Raw genomic sequence first — 20572 nt, forward strand, 5'->3', positions numbered from 1 at the left:
TGTACACCATATATACTGCTGACCTTCCTGAAACACAAGGCGTTACCACAGCTACATTTGCGGACGACACAGCACTACTTGCAAGCAGCACGGACCCAGCTGTTGCCTCTGCTACCTTGCAGAACAACCTTGACAAAGTGACTGAATGGCTCCAGAAATGGCGAATAAAGGCTAATACTACAAAATCCGTCCACATAACATTTACGCTTAGGAAAGGAAGCTGCGCATCGGTAAAAATGTGCGATATCACCCTGCCACAATGTGATACAGTCAGATACCTCGGTATGCACCTGGACAAAAGACTGACATGGAAAAAACACATCCAATCAAAACGAGATGAGCTAAACATGCGGTTCAAAAACATTTACTGGCTGATGGCACGTAACTCGAAGCTTTCCACTGACAATAAGCTCCTAATCTACAAAATGATCCTGAAGCCAATATGGACGTATGGATTGCAACTGTGGGGAAGTGCATGCGACTCCAGTTTAAATATCATGCAAAGAATGCAGAATGGCATCTTAAGAACCATAGCAAACGTACCATGGTTTGTGACAAACACTGAGATCCATGAAGCCATGAACATGAGAACTGTTAAGGAAGAGATAAGGTTGACAGGGACTAAGTACAGAACTCGGCTGGAAAACCACCCAAATACCCTAGCTAATGAGTTGACAAAAGTCAGTTACATTAAACGACTGAAACGTCATGATATACAGGGAGTTGGTGACAGATAGTGATTAATGAGGAGTCTCCTGGTGAGGAGCCTCTTCGACGCGATGGCACACGCAACGGATCTGCTCATAGTCCAGGACTGATCGCAGATAGGCACATAAAAAAAAAAAAAAAGTACTTAATAGTTTTAAAAATACGCTTTTATAGAGAGAGAGAGAGAGAGAGAATACACTTTATTGCACACCAACACAATTTACATTTAAAAAAAAACAAACAGTCAAAAAGCAAATATGTACAATAGGCGGTCTTATCGCTAAAAGCGATCTCTTCCAGACAACCATTTAATTTACAGAAATTCTGTAAAATATAAAAAATATAGCAGGTGCGGTGTACCATATACAATACATTATTATAGAAAATATATACATATAATAAACAGATATATACCGTTTACATAATATAATATATACCAATATACATACTTACATACAATACATACTAATATACTTACACACACATAATAAATCAACAGTATGGAAATTATAAATGATAATGATGCAACAAACAGCACTAAGCAGATAAGTAGTGTTCCTTCACCATTCTTTTAAAACAGTTTAAAGTTGGAGCACTTCTCACTGCATCCGGCAGAGCATTCCACAATCGAACCGCCTGGACGGTGAATGAATTGTCAAAGAATGATGATGAATGCACCGGCATTTTCAGTCTCAGGTTATCTGATGATCTCAGAGAAAAATTATGCGTATCACCTAGGAACTCGAAACGTTCTTTGAGATATGTAGGGGTATGGGGGTTAAAGAGAGTACAGTATAGTAATGAAAGGACATGAGTATTGCGGCGAAGGCGAATTGGTAACCACTTGAGCTTAGTGCGAAATTCAGATATATGATCATATTTCCGTAACCCAAATATGAATCTTATGCAGAAGTTTTGTAGCCGCTCAAGTTTATCAAGTTATAGAAAATTTAACTAAAAAATTAAAAATAACTAATAGTTTAAAAAACTAAAAAACACGCTTTATATAAAATTCAATTCAAAAATAGAGAAAATAAATTTTAATCAATTTAAATTGAAAATAGTGTAAAATACATTTTATTGTAAAAAAAGCGTGGGGTGCATGGTGTTATTAGTTATAAATATTTTTCTGACAGATATGAGTAGAAGAATTATTATTTCAATAATATCTTAAAAAGCACCCCACAATCAATTTTATATAAAGCGTGTTTTTTTTTGTTTTTTTTTAAACTATTATTTTTAAACAAATACCCAGATTACAGTCACATTTACGTAATTACGTAGCAATTTAGTTCGCTATGCAATTATGGAGCGGCAGCCCTTGCAGAGTGCGACAGCATTATGTTTCATTAAAGTCGTGTCGCCAGCCAGTCGTTTGTTACTAAATTTAAAATTTAAGATTCTCGGTTAATGCGCGAAAAGTTCCAACCAAAAAGAATTTCACATTTATTTACGCTTTTTTTTATTTTTTATTATTCATAGACATCTACAACGTAAATGCGCCACACACCTCGAGATATAAGTTCTAAGATATCAGTATAGTTACAACGGCTACCCTACCCTTCAAACCGAAACGCATTACTGCTTCACGGCAGAAATAGGCAGGGCGGTGATACCTACCCCTGCGGACTCACAAGACGTCCTACCACCAGGGAAGTGCGATCATGTGTTATGAACACAAACAGCTGTAGGGCATTGGGAAAAGTGTTTACAGCGTTCGCCAGTCTAAAACAAAACATCGTAATTAAGGACTAACTATATTCGAATGCAATCGAGTATTCAGCTGTCTTGATGTTACTACCAGTAACGCCAGTAGCATAAAGAAGGCATTATCCGCCCCTCAACACTCCTTTTAAATTTCGTATGAAGACAAATAAGTAAGCGCGATGAAGAATAATTCATTTCTTAACCGCATTTCTATGAAAAAACTCAGTAGCTCTAGTAGTTATGAACTCTGTTACTGGTGGATGTTGCTATGCTAAAAATAAATAATGAAATCATCTCAACGATGAAGAATAATTCATTTCATAACAAAATTTCTATGAAAAAACTCAGTAGCTCTAGTAGTTATGAACTTTGTTACTGGTAGATGTTGCTATGCTAAAAATAAATAATGGAATCGTCTCAAATAATCTCTCAGTGCACTCCACATAGAGTATATAGTGGAAAACATAAAGAGAATAAAAGTACACATGTACATTCCGAACGATATGTCCTTTTTTGTGGTGCAAAGCGTGGCCTGGCTTCCGTAGTACTGTGATGCTTTCGGAAAAACAAATTATGGTGTTTTCAAGCCCGATGGGTTTATTTTGAACCAAACGTAAATGTTCATTTTCCTATAAAATTCTAAACAATAACGTTCACTAGAATTTCATGAATGAAACATCTTGTTGCTTCCCAATTCTATTGTTTGTAAAAGATCAAACATCATCAGGAGCGTAGTGAAATTTCGAAACAAGCGTTTTGTTCAAACAGCATTGTGTACACAATCTCGACCCTTACGCGTAATGAATAAAGTTCGAAATGAATCAAACCTTATTGAAATTCAGTTCCGAAATTAATTCAAACACAGCTTCCAGAAACCGGGGGCAACGGATCTTTGAATAACAACAAACTTGAATGTATGAACTACACCTGGTCATTGGCACGTCCTTATCAATTATGCACAGAGTATCTTGTAGCTATGATAATTTTTTACATTATTTATGTACGATTACCTAAAAAAAGAAGTAGCTGGTAAATATCCGTAGGCCGTGAGCTTATTTGCACTCCAATTCTAAAGAAATTATCATTTATAAATAAATACGTATTTCGCATGTGTTCAAATAAACGAATTTTGCAGAAATACAAATGTCACAAGACACATTTGATCCTCAACTGTGATCATATTGAAACAGTCCTGAAACATCTTCACGATGAGGTGGGCTTCAAACCGCTCTCTAAGTATATAAAGACATCATCAGAGCGCTATTTCACGTAAGTGGTGCGATAACTTATTGTGGCCGCCTCCAACTACACTGCTTACCCAACTCACGCTGTAGCCAACCTTTGACAGCCTATCCCTAACGGTTTCTACTGATCCACTCTCAGTATTGTTAATCGCTACTAGTATTTGGGAAGCAGCAGCCAAAATATCATACTCATCCCAGACTGCGACGTAAATACACATATCATCCGCTTATTTATGGCCAGATCTTTTCAGTGGAGCCCGATTTCGATCCTATGGTAAATAAGCTCGCAAAGCATCTGCCCTTAAGATGTTAGACAACGAAGACAGTTATTAATAAGTCCCTCAGTCCGGCTGAGCTTTCAAGCTCAGCCACGCGTCTCGGTTAGGAGGCGAGAACTGTGGGTCAACCGCTAACATTCCATAACTAAAATGCCACATTCTGCTTTGGAACAATCGTGTGTTCCATTTTCAAAAACAGGAGAGCTTTTATCATAACGAAATTGATGCTTGGCGCTTGTTGATGGACTCAGGTGCGTTATTATTTATTGTTATTAAATTAAAAGTTTTATATTTATTAAGTATTAATAACACATATGTTCTGAACTGTACTTATAATATCACCTGTTTTGGTGATATTATATCGTGTTAATTTTAATTATTTGATATTCGTTACAAAGGCTAATTTTAACGAAGATTAAAATCTCACTCGTTTATTTTACTGAAAATCCTAATTTAAATTTAAAGCTGATAACTGAAATGTGTTTCAGTCACGAAGAGCGTTCATCAACCAAAACAAATTGAAGGCTAAAAACAAAATATTTATTTTGGAAGTGAATTCAATACAAACTGGATCGAAATTATGATTGTAAGTGCAATGAAATTCTCAAAGGAAAGCTAGTTAAAAAAATTATTAAATGCCAAATATTTAAATTTATTTTTGTTTAGAATTTAATATTATTAAAATAAATTTACTCTTTAATTTGAAACACAAGATCATTTTGTCGGATAATGTTATTTTTTGATGGTCGTAGTTATTGTAGGTAATTCTGACCATAAAGAACCGACAGTTTCAATGTTGTTAATCAGAGCTTATAATATATGATTTTTAGCCATGTAGCAATGCAGCCATTCTTCTATACGCCAGCAGATTTTGTTCGTTTTCCCCATTACCAGTAATGCTAAAAAAACAGTTTTCACAAATTTGAGTCCTTTAACAAGAATCAAACTACAGTTAGAAATATTCCACTCTTATTGTACTTCTGTTTCGATTTTCTAAATAGTGCTTTTCTTGAAAGTTAAATTTTAAATTTATCAAAATTAAAGTTTTACATTTCATAGAGATGTAACGAGACGGACTTAAGAATCTATATATATAAGAAGAAAACAACAAAAAATCCGAACCATTTCACTTGAAAAATCTTGAAACAATTCCTGTAATCCAATAACGCTGTCCCCTCGTTTAATATCTGAACTTCAGTTTCTCACAAAAGAAAGGTATTTTGAATTAAATTCGAAAATGAAAATAACACAACAAATTCACGCTGAATAAGGATCGAATTTATTCGACGAATACCTATCTTACCGATATTGGTGTATTGTTCCTATCGCAGTGATCCGGCAACGTCTGCAGATGAGGCTTAATAACGAAATTCAGAACAAAAAGCGCTGCAGCTTGCCATCAGCAGAGCTAAGAACCAGTAGATGGAGAATGACTTAGAGACAGTCGATAACGAGTCTTGTTGGAGTTATAAATGTTGGTGACTTCTTCTAACGTGCCTAATAATACAGGGGCAAAGCCATGACTAAAATGTGCGCAAACAAAGCCCGTTTTTTTTTTTTTTTTTTTTTCTCGGGCCGGGGGCCGAACCTCCTACGAGGTCCCCGCGCCTAGGGGGCGCGCGGGGTATGTGAGACTCAACGATCTGCAGGTGTTGAGAGCAGATCGCGGGCCCAAGGATTTTAGGGCCCACCCACTAAACGACTCCCCTGCACTCTTACACCCGACGTCCGATCTCCGTCCGGGGTCAGAACCCGTTCAGAGTAGGGGGGTTCCCGCGGTCAACACTACAACCAGACACGCGGCGCCACCCCGAAGACGCCCGGCCCGACGGCGGCGGCACGGCGCCGAGAGGGAAGAAGAGCTCTCCCTCTCCCGTTCCGCCGCCTCCTTCTGCGAGATGGTGGACTCGCAGAAGTCGAGCATCGCCTGCCAGGACTCGTCGCTGCCGAGCATCGTAGCCACGACGGTCGGAAGCGACAAGTCCGGTCCTATATTTGCAACGCAAACAAAGCCCGTGACTTAAGTCCTTAATGGAATATAAAATTTTGTCTATGAAGAATTATTAAAACAGTATATTTTTTATGTGTTTTTTCTAGCAAATCTTTCTTACCTACTTTCTTACCTAACCCTTACCTCTTAAAGTGTTGGACAAGATTAACGTTGTAACATCTATAACCTCTATAACCTTATCATCGGGCTATTCGATACCTAGTTTGCGTGTTAAAACTAATAAATAAATTAATGTTTTAATCAAACACTTCATTTAAAAAAAATTGAAAGCAATGGCATTTCCATTTGAAACATGTCTCTAAATCTAGACCGCTTTGTGATTTTCTATGAGCTAGGTATATGGCGTACGAAACTGGCCAAATAAATAAATACATAGTCTCATTTAGAACTGTTGTACAATGTCTCTTTAATACCATTCTTTTCAGCAGATGCCTCTAAATTTTACTGAAGAGTATAAAAGTTGACTGTCAATATTCATAGTTATGAGTCGCATTTCTTTGAAATTGGCTATTCGCGAAATATGAGTTTGTACGACAAATATTTGTTGCTTACCTTTGTCAGGACATCTGTTCCTATTTTCAACTTCGGGACCAAACCTATTTATTTATTTCATTACTTCAGATTTTGCATCCATATTAGATTTATTAACATAGAATACAAAAATTAAATAAAAATTATATATACTGAATTTACTGTACCAAGTTTAATGGTAGTTTTTCTAATGAAATACGTACTCAACAAATGTTCACGATTGACTTTCACGGTGAAGGAATAACATCGTGTAATAAAAATGAAACCCGCAAAATTATAATTTGCGTAATTACTGGTGGTAGGACCTCTTGTGAGTCCGCGCGGGTGGGTACCACCGCCCTGCCTATTTCTGCCGTGAAGCAGTAATGCGTTTGGGCTTGAAGGGTGGGGCAGCCGTCGTAACTATACTGAGACCTTAGAACTTATATCTCAAAGTGGGTGGCGCATTTACGTTGTGGATGTCTATGGGCTCCAGTAACCACTTAACACCAGGTGGGCTGTGAGCTCGTCCACCTATCTAAGCAATAAAAAAAAGTGGTTCAGTGTTAAATCATTGTAAAAAAATGAATTGTTTTTTTTTCTTCTCAATCGTGACAGAGTGGTCGTGATCGTCATGTAGTGTTGGAGGGCGCAGACTTGATGCGTCTCACGATGTCCCGCCATCTTTCCCAGGAAAGGATTTCATTCTATTCTACCGGACTGATTTAGGGGACCTCCCACTGTAATCCACCGCATTGGTCACCCACCACATTGGTGACCCACGCGGCTTTGTACCATCCACCCTTCCTTGTACAACGAGGCCCTCTATGAACAAGCCATCATTTATTGTATTATTATATATTATACAAAATGATGAATGATATTATGCATGCTATAGAGGTCAATGGGGTGAATGACCTACTTCCAAAATGAACTTTGCTTACCTTAACGATCCATTTAGTTATTTGAATATAACACTGCTTGTGGTAACATCAATAATGTTATTTTCATTGCATTGTTTAAACGGACAAATGGAGGCCGTGTTTTCGTATATAAAATTTACGAGAAGAAAATGCTAATTAAGTTATAAAAAGTAGTTGCATTAAGCATTTCAATGAAGCATAGCTAGTTTTGGGACCTTTTTGTAAATATCAAGTATTTTCTGTGCATAATCTACTTACATTAGCGTGTCACCAAATTTAGGGGTTACTAAGTTCAGAATACTTAGTAAGAGCTAAAATAGCAGCGTAGTGAGACATTAAAGATGAAAAAAATAAAACCTTTACAAAAATCTATAATAGTATTGTTTTCTCCTGACCATAGATTTCGAACATCAGACTGTAAAAACTGAGTGATTGTCAAGTAAAAGATAGGTTCATCAAATAAACATACAAACTTTATTTACGAGATTTGATTCTACCGGACTTGTTGGTTTATGTTTTTTTTTTTTTATTGCCTTTGTAGGCAGACGGGCATACGGCCCACCTGATGGTGATGGTGAGTGGTTACCGTCACCCATGGACTTCAGCAATGCCAGGGGCCGAGCCAAGCCGCTAGCAGTTCTATTTAATAAATATTATTAATTTTGTGGATATTTGAGATGTAGCTGTTATGCAAATGCGAAAATTCATACTGCTTCTGTAATTACTCCCTTCACATTCTTTCAAACAATTGAAAATGCATTGTTCAAGGTTGTATGATAACAATGGATCCACGGATCGAGGGCTTATTGTTTGTTGACTTAGTGGCTATATTTTAGTGGACTAGCATTATTTTCTTTAAGAAATTCTTTTCACGAACTTCCTGAAAAAATATATACACTAGTAAGTTTTAGTGTAAAAAAAAACACAGTAAAAATTTAAACTTCAATAATCAACATAACTTTCTGATATCCCATACCTTGATACAATAACTTGACTTTCTCCCCTTTTCTTTGATATATTCCTGGTGTATTTATGTCGATGTGTTTTTGTTACATGAAGCTTAATTCACCATACCCATAGCTTTGCGATGGTTTGCATAGACAATTCTTTATACATCACAACGTAAATATTCTATTTTGAAATGTAATATTAACTTTACTGGTAAAGCAGATTTTGTATTCTTCCATCGGTTTTGTATCTTGGAACGCCCAAAGAGTATACTTGTTTCGGAACAGAAATAGCCATATGGCTCATACACAATTACAATATAAACCCCGCTCGATCCTCCCGCGCTCGCTAATATCGAAGCATCAGTGTGCCGAATCTCACTGACGGGACACGCGCCGATCGTTATCGCGTCCGTTTATCTTCCACCGGATAAGATCGTTCTAAGCAGTGATATCGAGGCGCTGCTCGGTATGGGGAGCTCTGTCATTCTGGCGGGCGACCTAAATTGTAAACACATGAGGTGGAACTCACACACCACAACCCCGAATGGCAGGCGGCTTGACGCGTTAGTCGATGATCTCGCCTTCGATATCGTCGCTCCGCTAACCCCGACTCACTACCCGCTAAATATCGCGCATCGCCCGGATATACTCGACATAGCGTTATTAAAAAACGTAACTCTGCGCTTACACTCGATCGAAGTAGTTTCAGAGTTAGATTCAGACCACCGTCCCGTCGTTATGAAGCTCGGTCGCGCTCCCGATTCCGTTCCCGTCACGAGGACTGTAGTGGATTGGCACACGCTGGGCATCAGCCTGGCTGAATCTGCTCCACCATCGCTCCCGTTTAACCCGGACTCTATCCCGTCTCCTCAGGATACCGCTGAAGCCATAGACATCTTAACGTCACACATCACCTCGACATTAGATAGGTCATCGAAACAAGTTGTAGCGGAGGACTTCCTTCACCGCTTCAAATTGTCCGACGATATTAGGGAACTCCTTAGAGCTAAGAACGCCTCGATACGCGCCTACGACAGGTATCCTACCGCGGAAAATCGTATTCGAATGCGTGCCCTACAACGCGACGTAAAGTCTCGCATCGCCGAAGTCCGAGATGCCAGATGGTCTGATTTCTTAGAAGGACTCGCGCCCTCCCAAAGGTCTTACTACCGCTTAGCTCGTACTCTCAAATCGGATACGGTAGTAACTATGCCCCCCCTCGTAGGCCCCTCAGGCCGACTCGCGGCGTTCGATGATGACGAAAAAGCAGAGCTGCTGGCCGATACATTGCAAACCCAGTGCACGCCCAGCACTCAATCCGTGGACCCTGTTCATGTAGAATTAGTTGACAGTGAGGTAGAACGCAGAGCCTCCTTGCCACCATCGGATGCGTTACCACCCGTCACCCCGATAGAAGTTAAAGACTTGATCAAAGACCTACGTCCTCGCAAGGCTCCCGGTTCCGACGGTATATCTAACCGCGTTATTAAACTTCTACCCGTCCAACTCATCGTGATGTTGGCATCTATTTTCAATGCCGCTATGGCGAACTGTATCTTTCCCGCGGTGTGGAAAGAAGCGGACGTTATCGGCATACATAAACCCGGTAAACCAAAAAATCATCCGACGAGCTACCGCCCGATTAGCCTCCTCATGTCTCTAGGCAAACTGTATGAGCGTCTGCTCTACAAACGCCTCAGAGACTTCGTCTCATCCAAGGGCATTCTCATCGATGAACAATTCGGATTCCGTACAAATCACTCATGCGTTCAACAGGTGCACCGCCTCACGGAGCACATTCTTGTGGGGCTTAATCGACCAAAACCGTTATACACGGGAGCTCTCTTCTTCGACGTCGCAAAAGCGTTCGACAAAGTCTGGCACAATGGTTTGATTTTCAAACTATTCAACATGGGCGTGCCGGATAGTCTCGTGCTCATCATACGGGACTTCTTGTCGAACCGCTCTTTTCGATATCGAGTCGAGGGAACCCGCTCCTCCCCACGACCTCTCACAGCTGGAGTCCCGCAAGGCTCTGTCCTCTCACCCCTCCTATTTAGCTTATTCGTTAACGATATTCCCCGGTCGCCGCCGACCCATTTAGCTTTATTCGCCGACGACACGACTGTTTACTATTCCAGTAGAAACAAGTCCCTAATCGCGAAGAAGCTTCAGAGCGCAGCCCTAGCCCTAGGACAATGGTTCCGAAAATGGCGCATAGACATCAACCCAGCGAAAAGTACTGCGGTGCTATTTCAGAGGGGAAGCTCCACACGGATTTCCTCCCGTATTAGGAGGAGGAATCTCACACCCCCGATTACTCTCTTTAGTCAATCCATACCCTGGGCCAGGAAGGTCAAGTACCTGGGCGTTACCCTGGATGCATCGATGACATTCCGCCCGCATATAAAATCAGTCCGTGACCGTGCCGCGTTTATTCTCGGTAGACTCTACCCCATGATCTGTAAGCGGAGTAAAATGTCCCTTCGGAACAAGGTGACACTTTACAAAACTTGCATTAGGCCCGTCATGACTTACGCGAGTGTGGTGTTCGCTCACGCGGCCCGCACACACATAGACACCCTCCAATCCCTACAATCCCGCTTTTGCAGGTTAGCTGTCGGGGCTCCGTGGTTCGTGAGGAACGTTGACCTACACGACGACCTGGGCCTCGAATCAATTCGGAAATACATGAAGTCAGCGTCGGAACGATACTTCGATAAGGCTATGCGTCATGATAATCGCCTTATCGTAGCCGCCGCTGACTACTCCCCGAATCCTGATCATGCAGGAGCCAGTCACCGTCGACGCCCTAGACACGTCCTTACGGATCCATCAGATCCAATAACCTTTGCACTAGACGTCTTCAGCTCTAGGAGCAGGCTTAGGGACCTCGGTAACCGTACTCGTCGAACTCGACAAAGAGTTCGCCGTGCAACCTAACCCATGAATCAGCTCGCTGAGTTTCTCGCCGGATCTTCTCAGCGGGTCGCGATTCCGATCCGGTAGTAGATTCATTCGCGAAACAATTGCTCTTGAGTTGTTAGGTCTCCTTCGGAGGCGCTCGGGCAGTTGTTAGCAAATCCCACCCCTCTTGGCTGAGCCTTTGCTCGCCCACCTGTCCTGGTGAAACTGGAAAGGCCTTCGGGCCACCAGTAAACTTTCAATCATAAAAAAAAAAAAAAAAACAATATAAACATAAAATAATCTTAGGGGTTATTTTGGTAGTGGTCAATAATGGTTCAGGGCGTTATCGGAAGTGAGATAATTAAATAACACAGCTGGTTAATCGGAGCGTTTATTCGCGACTGAACTTAAAAAATAATAAGCAACGGAGCTTGCGGGCGCAGCCGCATATTATGACTACGCACAATTTTGTTTACATAACAACCTGTGTCCCTACATAATCAAAGCATAGAAATTTTTTGATAAGAGACAGAGATCTTGATCTTGATCTTTTAAGAAATTAAATGGTCACTGTAGTTATAATAGTATTTTTTTTTATAACAACTAAGAGGCAAACGAGCAAGACGGGTCACCTGATGGTAAGTGATTCACCGCCGCCCACAGTCATCAGCGTTTACGCCAGCACGTTAACAACAAGTTTTTTTTACCTGCTCTTTCAACCAGCTATAAGCTTGTGCCAAACATTTCTTTTTGATTCTAGCATCAGATCAATATGTATTTTATTGCAGTTTCAGCTTGCAATCTACACACCTTTAAGAACTAAACTTTCCTTAAGATAAATAGGTTTTAAAAGCGAGTGATCCAATGAACGTTTCAGACAATAATCAAGGTGGTGGTAGGACCTCTTGTGAGTCCGCACGGGTAGGTACCACCGCCCTGCCTATTTCTGTCGTGAAGCAGTAATGCGTTTCGGTTTTAAGGGTGGGGCAGCCGTTGTAACTAATATATACTGAGACCATAGAACTTATATTTCCAGGTGGGTGGCGCATTTACGTTGTAGATGTCTATGGGCTCCAGTAACCACTTAACATCAGGTGGGCCCTGAGCTTGTTCACCCATCTAAGCAATAAAAAATAAAATAAAATTATTGTTATCCAAATTTTCAGTAATTTATTGAAAATACACTCAAATAAAAATTTAAGCAATTAACATACATAAGTAGACCATTTTAAACGTGATAAGGTCAATTAAGGGAGTATACATAATACTTATGGATTATTTCGTGGGTAACGCAGAACGTCCGAGAGTTCTGCAAACTTGTGTGTAACTAAAACCGTACACGTGCTACGAAGTTCACAGGGTGTATGAACAAAAGAACCCCTTTGTGTCCGTTTCAATATACTGGATTTTTTGTACTTTACCGATAAAAGCGATTGTTGAGTTTCAATAAAGATTTTGGCAACCGATTCTCTTGAAAGGAATTGGGAAACAAACGACCCAGGAAATGATTTTTGGTCTCCAATGAAAAGCTATACAAGATTTAGTTTTACTTCTATTTTGTACCGAACTAGCTGATCCGGCAGACTTCGTAGTGCCTCAATCGATAAATAAAAGACGTAAACTTTTGTATAAAATTAACTTAAAACGAACAAAAGGAATCCGCCCGACGGGGGACACATCAAAGGGAAAAACATAATTGTTATTTTTATTTCATTCCGAGCATTTTCATATGTATTCACCTTTTAAACCTTCTCTGGACTTCCACAAATAATTCAAGACCAAAATTAGCCAAATCGGTCCAGCCGTTCTCGAGTTTTAGCGAGACTAACGAACAGCAATTCATTTTTATATATACCTATATAGAAGATTGAAGAATAGCAAATAAACGATTTTGTGACTTAACAGCGATACAGCAAGTATTATGAAATGTAGGAAATCTTCAGAACCTAAAAAATACATTTTAAATCTTGTTGCATCGTCATTCATGTCTGTGAAGTAAAATATAGTTCTGTGCACATTACTTTATCATACGAAGCTACTAAAGCAGTCAATATACACATAGGCGTATGTACACACATGCAAACACACAACCCTTTCAAGATATTTTTTTTGTTTATTCTATACAGTAAGCTGTCGTAAGACATTCAACCGTAGTTTTGATAAAAATAATTTCGGCGGTGCATACACAATATCCATTGACATGTCCATATCAATTAATCTACAGTAGATCTAGTAGATCTTGAGGCACTCTTCTTCTGAGTCTTCTTGTAGTCATTAGGTTGTCCATTAAATGCTTAGCAAGGTTATTCGGATGGGCTTCCAATCTTACACAATATGCTTTAGCTCGATGGATTACTTCATGTTTGACTTTTCTTATGGCAAGATCATAATGGATTCTTTCATTTGTAACATACCATGGTGCGTTCACTATCATCCTGAGCGTTTTTGATTGAAATCTTTGAAGGATTTCAATATTTGAGTTTGACGCAGTACCCCACAATTGGATGCCATATGACCAAATGGGTTTAATAACAGATTTGTATAGTAAAAGCTTGTTTTCAACCTTTCAAGATATAGATTTTTTTTATTTTTTTATTGCTTAGATGGATGGACGAGCTCACAGCCCACCTGGTCTTAAGTGGTTACTGGAGCCCATGGACATCTACAACGTAAATGCGCCACCCACCTCGAGATATAAGTTCTAAGGTCTCAGTATAGTTACAACGGCTACCCCACCCTTCGAACCGAAACGCATTACTGCTTCACGGCGGAAATAGGCGGGGTGGTGGTACCTAACCGTGCGGACTCCCAAGAGGTCCTACCACCAGTTCAAAATAATAATTATTTATAACGATTCATATTGTTGATCGAATGTTTTTCAATAACAACATTTGGACTTCGAATCAATCAAAAAAAAACCCGAAGTCAGCGTCGGAGCAGTACTTCGATAAAGCCATGCGTTATGATAATCACCTCATTATTGCCGCCGCTGGCTACTCCCCAACTTCGGCTCATCCAGGAGCTCGTCACCGTCGACGCTCTAGACACGTCCTTACGAATCCATCCGATCTACTAACACTGTCTTTAGCACTAGAAGCAGGCTTCGGGACCCTGGTAATCGTACTGTTGATCTCGCCAAAGATTTCGACGTGAAACATAACCAAAGCATCAGCCCCCCGAGTTTCTCGCCGGATCTTTTCAGTGGTTCCAATCCGCTAATAGATGCATTCGCGAAGCAGCTGTCCTTGAGCTGAACTGAGCTGGTGATCAGACAGCTGTTAGCAAATCCACCAATAATCTTTTATTTGAAAAAAAAAAAAATTGTTTCGTCGGGTATTTATTTCTCCGTCTATTGAGTATCCAGACTGAGGCTTTATGGGTTTATTATTGCGAATTAGATAAAAGTCATCACACCCACACGTTTTCACATAAAAATCATAACTATTTTTATCAATCAATATTAATCTCATGAATCCGATACAGATTTGACTAATAACTATTATTATATACGTAGGAGGAGTAATTTTAAAATATGAAAACCCAGAATTATATTATTATTTTTAATTACCTAGTCAGGTCATAAATTCTGTCACATGTTTAATGTAAAATAATTGAAACAAGTTTATTCATTATGTAACCATTCATATACCAAAATGAACTTAACAAAACATAGATTCTTATGACACTAAAGTTTATTCAAAATGACCTCCGTGATTTTGAATACAGGCCTTCAATCTGCGCGGCCAGTCGTCTATCGCAGCACGAACGAGGTCCATGTCAATATCGGCGGCTGCCTTAATCAAGGATGTCTTGAGTGACTCCAAATTGGGATGAGGCTTTGAGCACGCCTTTTCCTCCAAGTGTTGCCATATCTTGTAATCTAACGGATTCAAATCTGGACTGGAGGAGGGCTAGTCTTCGTGCCGGATGAAGTCGATTTCACGCGCCGCCAGCCAGTCTTGTGTGCTCTTCGCTCTATGAGCTGGCGCCGAATCTTGTTGGAATACCCAGTGCCTGTTATTGAACATGGTATGAGAAACAGGTTCCACAAGGTTCGTCAGGACTGTATTTTGATACACAACTGGATTCGTTTTTACACCTTTCTCACAAAAATGTACCTCTGTTAAGCCCCAATAAGAAACTCCCAACCATACCATGAGCGAGGATGGAAAATGACCTCGTTGGACACTCGGAATACGGTTGCTCGCTTCTTCACTACTGTGTGCGTACACCTTATCATTTTGTTTGTTGTAGCTCTCTTCTACGGCAAAAATTTTTTCATCCGAAAAAAGAATTTCCCGATATTTTTTTCCCGCGTACCGCTTCAACAAAGCGCGGCATCTCTTCAGTCTCAGGTCCATTAGACGAGCATTCAAACGATGTCCTGTTTTTCTTCGATATGTCCGAAGCCCTAAGTCTTCATTTAACACCCTTTTCACCGTGGTTCTGCTTAACCCCATCTGCAGGGCCAACAGTTTCTGCTTACGTTTGGGATTTCTTTGAATTCGCGCCTTCACAGCTTTTATCACTGCTGGAGTCCTAACAGACCGAGGGCGACCACTTCTTGACCTGTCATCTATACTAGAGTCTTCATTGTATCGTTTGATGGTACGATAAACGAATCTTTTGGTTATATTCAAAATTTTCAGTATGTTAAAAATTTGAATTGGCGCGTAACCGCAGCGATGCAACGCAATAACTGCAACACGGTCTTCTTTAAGCGTCCACTCCATATTTAAAAATGAGTAAAATTCTAAAAGTATACATTTTTATTTTCATGAACAATTCGAAATTCGAATTCAATAAACTTTTTTGTGGCCAGCATTCTAAAAGAAAAGTTTTTACTGTGTGACAATACTTATGACCTGACTAGTTATATTATAGTTCATGACAACACACTAAAGTGCGAACGAGCAAGGAATGGTGCCAATATATGATATGGCTTTTAGAAATAGGCTACAAAGTCTATACACGTTATATAATACGATTTGTATCGCCTTTCAATCTCTAACTTACACAACTATAGGTCCAATCATAATATCAGACAATATACTAACTAGAGAGATCCTAACAGAACTGGGGTCCTGTGTACCTGTAAACAATAGCGTTTGTTTGAAAACAATACACATCAAGATTGATCTCTTAACAGGCCTATCAGAAGCGTTATATTTGTTTTAAGTTACGTCCTTGAAGTTAAATTATATAACTAGTCTGGCCATAAATACTGTTACATAAAAACATTTTTTTTTTTCAGAACTTTTTACATAATTATTTTGAATTTGGAACACGTACATTACTTTAAAAACGTCTTTCGACTTTGCGCCATTTCACATATTTTTTCGTGTTCATTATCAAATTAAAATATGGAATAGGGTGTTAAAGAAAATAGGGTTGCAGTGATCGCCTTGCACAAAGTGGGTATAGAGCCGTCGGTCACATTCCAGACACTTCAAAAGCTTGGTATCAGCCGTATGTTCGTATATCATACTATCAACAGATCCAACAACACTTCGTCTGTCGAAGACCAGAAAAGATCGGGGCGGCCGCGTGCTGATAGAACTACAAAGGCTGTTAATGCTGTTAAAGCCAGAAATCCTCGAAACTCCATTAGAAAGCAAAAAAATTATTGCGTAAAATGAAGATTCCCGCTAGGACTCTGTCGCGTATTATGAAACAAGACCTGAAAGGACATGCCCTAAATCAATATCTACAATTAAAGACAGTGTATCGACCAAAACGCCTTCTATCGCGATACGCAGGTGAAAGGCACAGAAATATCCTCTTTACCGATGAAACAATTTTCACGATTGAATAACACTACAATAATCAATACGATAAAGTGTACGCTCACAGCTCTAAAGAAGCTGCTCAAGTGGTCGGAAAGGTACAACGTGGTCATCATCCGGCATCAGTGATAGTTTAGTGGGGCATGTCTTATCAAGGAGTGACAAAGGCACATTTTTGTGAAAAAGGAGTTAAAACTTCAGCCAAAGTGTATCAAGATATAGTCTTGGATCATGTTGTGAAACCTCTCAGCAATACACTTTTTAAAAATATCCCGTGGACTTTCCAGCAGGACTCTGCATCTGGCCACAAGGCACGAACTACCAATGCCTGGCTTGAAACCAACGTTCCGGACTTTATAAGAGCTGAAGACTGGCCCTCATCTAGCCCAGACCTCAACCCTTTAGACTTCAAATTATGGTCAGTTTTAGAGGACATTTTATAGAATAGAATATATTTTTTATTTTTTGCTAGTCTTTAATAAATATGTAGGTATAATTTTAAATAATATTACATTACCTCATTTAAAAAAAATGCCATTTTCATTTGTAACAGAACTTATGGCTGGAGTAGGTATATTATATAATTTCGTGTGACAGCTGTGAAACCGATTGTCTGTACGGTACTAGCATAAAAAATACCACTCTTTCTGTGCGTGTCGTAAAACCAGATTCAGGTGATAACTTTTCGTGGACACGTCCCAAATAAAATATATGACGTGTTTTGAACCGTGTGAAAAAATGTAATGTCAACAAAAAATCGCTAAATCAAACCCGTAAAAATCGATTGTATTATGTCTGGAATTAACGAAAAGCAAAGTAAATACCACACTCAATTGCTATTTAATACATTAATACGACGTCCTTAACGGTTGTTCAAGCAGTCCATATTTCACGTCCAATTAAGATTTTCCCAGCGAATCCTCACGCAGACTCAATTAACTGATCGTATCGGGTTACACAAGCCATAATGGAAATTGCAGCTGCGTTAAACGATATAAGGCTTGCTTAGGTTTTTTTGGTCTCGATTTTTCTTTCAGTCACTTGTTTTTAATTAATCCAGCTGGTGAAAGTTACCTCAAATACATTTTTTTTTATTTAATACTGTGATGGAGATAATTAAGTGTTTATGAAAAATTTATGAGCGATCCAAACAACATGTCCATTGTCTAGTGAGATTAACATTTCGATCAATCCACAGTAGATCTTAAGGCCTTTTTCTAAGTCTTCTCTAGTAGCGAGAGGGCTGGTGGTCGTGGCGCCGACGACCGCCAGTCCGGCGTCCCGAGGGGGTGGATGATGGGAGAGATGTGCTCCACACTAAACGCTTCACTTTCCCCCCTTTGCCTTTTCATGAGCACTGTCTCAGGCGAGGTTTGGATGCTGGTTGTTGAGCGACAGGAGGTTGTAGTCGATTCGACTCCGACATGCCCCGCTCTCCATCCCCAGTGAAGGGCGGAAGTCCGGCGATTGTTTCCTGACATTTTTATAAAAAAAAGTCTTCTCTAGTAATTAGGTTGTAATCCATTAGATGCTTAGCAAGGTTATTTAGATTCCATCCATCAATTCACGGTAGGCTAACTCTTTGTACTAATTCATCTTCAACTTTTTGTATAATGAGGTCGTGGGCGATTCTTTGATTAGGTAGATAGATTAATAAATAAATAGTTATTTATAATTTCACTTCAATAAGACTTATGAAATCAATTCTTACGGTAAAGCATTCGTTGTATTTTTTCAAAGCCATTCCTCGATTACCAGCGAACCTTTACAACCAAATTTGATGTATTTTTTTATAGGCGGACGTCATTGTTTGTTGAATTGTTTCACTGTTTGGAAGCTACACTATTCCCGAGTGACATAGGCTATATTCTTTTTTTTTTAAATTAGGGATCCTTACTAAAACTCCAATAATGTAACCCAAGGTGTAAATTTTTTTACCTAAAATGTTCTTTACATCGCGTGCCCTGCAAAAACTATTGATGATAGAATAAAATAATGTACTACGATTTTGTAGAACATATTATTATTTACAAAAAGTGTCGCGACAGCATATGTCTAACTATTATATTTATGCCGCAAGAAGTGTTCTTTTATTTTAAAAAATAAAACAACGTCAAATATCGGTGAAATTTTTGTTAAAGACCCGAGCGGAGCCGGAGCGGGCCGCTAGTAAATAAATATATACATCTGTACAATTTCTAGATACTGTCTAGGTGTATTTGTGTCTATCAATAGTATGCTCTCATTAGTTTCTCGAAAATTTAATGCGAGTAACAAAAACGTTGTTGGTTTTAAAAACAAAAAGAAGTTTCATCTTTTGACATTGACATAAAATTAAATGTGTTTTTTATGTGAGCACGTAGGTTCTACAACATCGACTTTATTCTCCTCGGTGGGTAACAGTATTGTTGAGTTTGTAATTTTACTAGACTCAAGCAGATATTTACTTGTTACCTTCGAGTTATTATATTTAATTTTATTGCCATGAAACGCAAACCTGACGTGAAGGAAAACACCTACTGTAATGTAATCATTCGACCTCTACGTTCCTTTACTGTCATTGACCATAAAACCTCGAGCTTGAGGAAAAAATTTAAAAGCCGAAAAAGATCAATAGACTAACTAAGTTAAGGCCCGTGATATTAAATAGCTTCGGGAGTTCGAAGATATTACAATCCTGCCGCCACACGCCCTAACACATAGTACAAGACTTAATTATTTCCTATAAACGGCATCTGCTTCCAGCTTCAACCGACATGCACGTCTTCAGCATCATTAGATATGAACATTTATTAAGTTCATTTTATTACATGTTGTTATAATTTCATTATTGTTCATTATTGAAATTGCTCGTAGCGGAGTTCCCTCGCTCCATATCCCTTAAGGCACGGGCACTTCATTTACTTTTTTTTTATTGCGTAGATGGGTGGACGAGCTCACAGCCCACCTGGTGTTAAGCGATTACTGGAGCCCATAGACATCTACAACGTATATGCCGCCACCCACCTTGAGATATGAGTTCTAAGGTGTCAGTATAGTTACAACAGCTGCCTCACCCTTCAGACCGAAACGCATAACTGCTTCACGGCAGAAATTGGCAGGGCGGTAGTACCTACCCGTCCGGACTCACAAGAGGTCTTACCACCAGTCAAAATTTACATACAGATTACATAAAGATTTTTGTATGTATTAGGTTGACGATAGCTTGAAATCGCATTGACATTCTAGCATAGCGTGAAGCTTCACATATCATTCTATATATTGTCGGGACAAGCTAATTTATATGTGTTACTTACTCCACAAACAGGGATAAGGCTATGAATTTGGGTAAGTGGTAAAGTTGCGAACTATCACGGCGTAGAAGTGCTAATGTAATGGGCGTGTCGGACGCCGGATGTACTGAAACGCAGCACTTACCCTCGAGAGTAAACACGCCCCCACTAAAAGCTAGCTTAGAAAAGAACTGTGCTTCTATTGTCGCCTAATGTATAATTCTTTAATGTACTATATGTACGAATACTCGAGTATATTCACTCGACAACGACATC

The sequence above is a fragment of the Bombyx mori genome, chromosome 21, assembly GCF_030269925.1.
Source record: "Bombyx mori chromosome 21, ASM3026992v2".
Classification (NCBI taxonomy): Eukaryota; Metazoa; Arthropoda; class Insecta; order Lepidoptera; family Bombycidae; genus Bombyx; species Bombyx mori.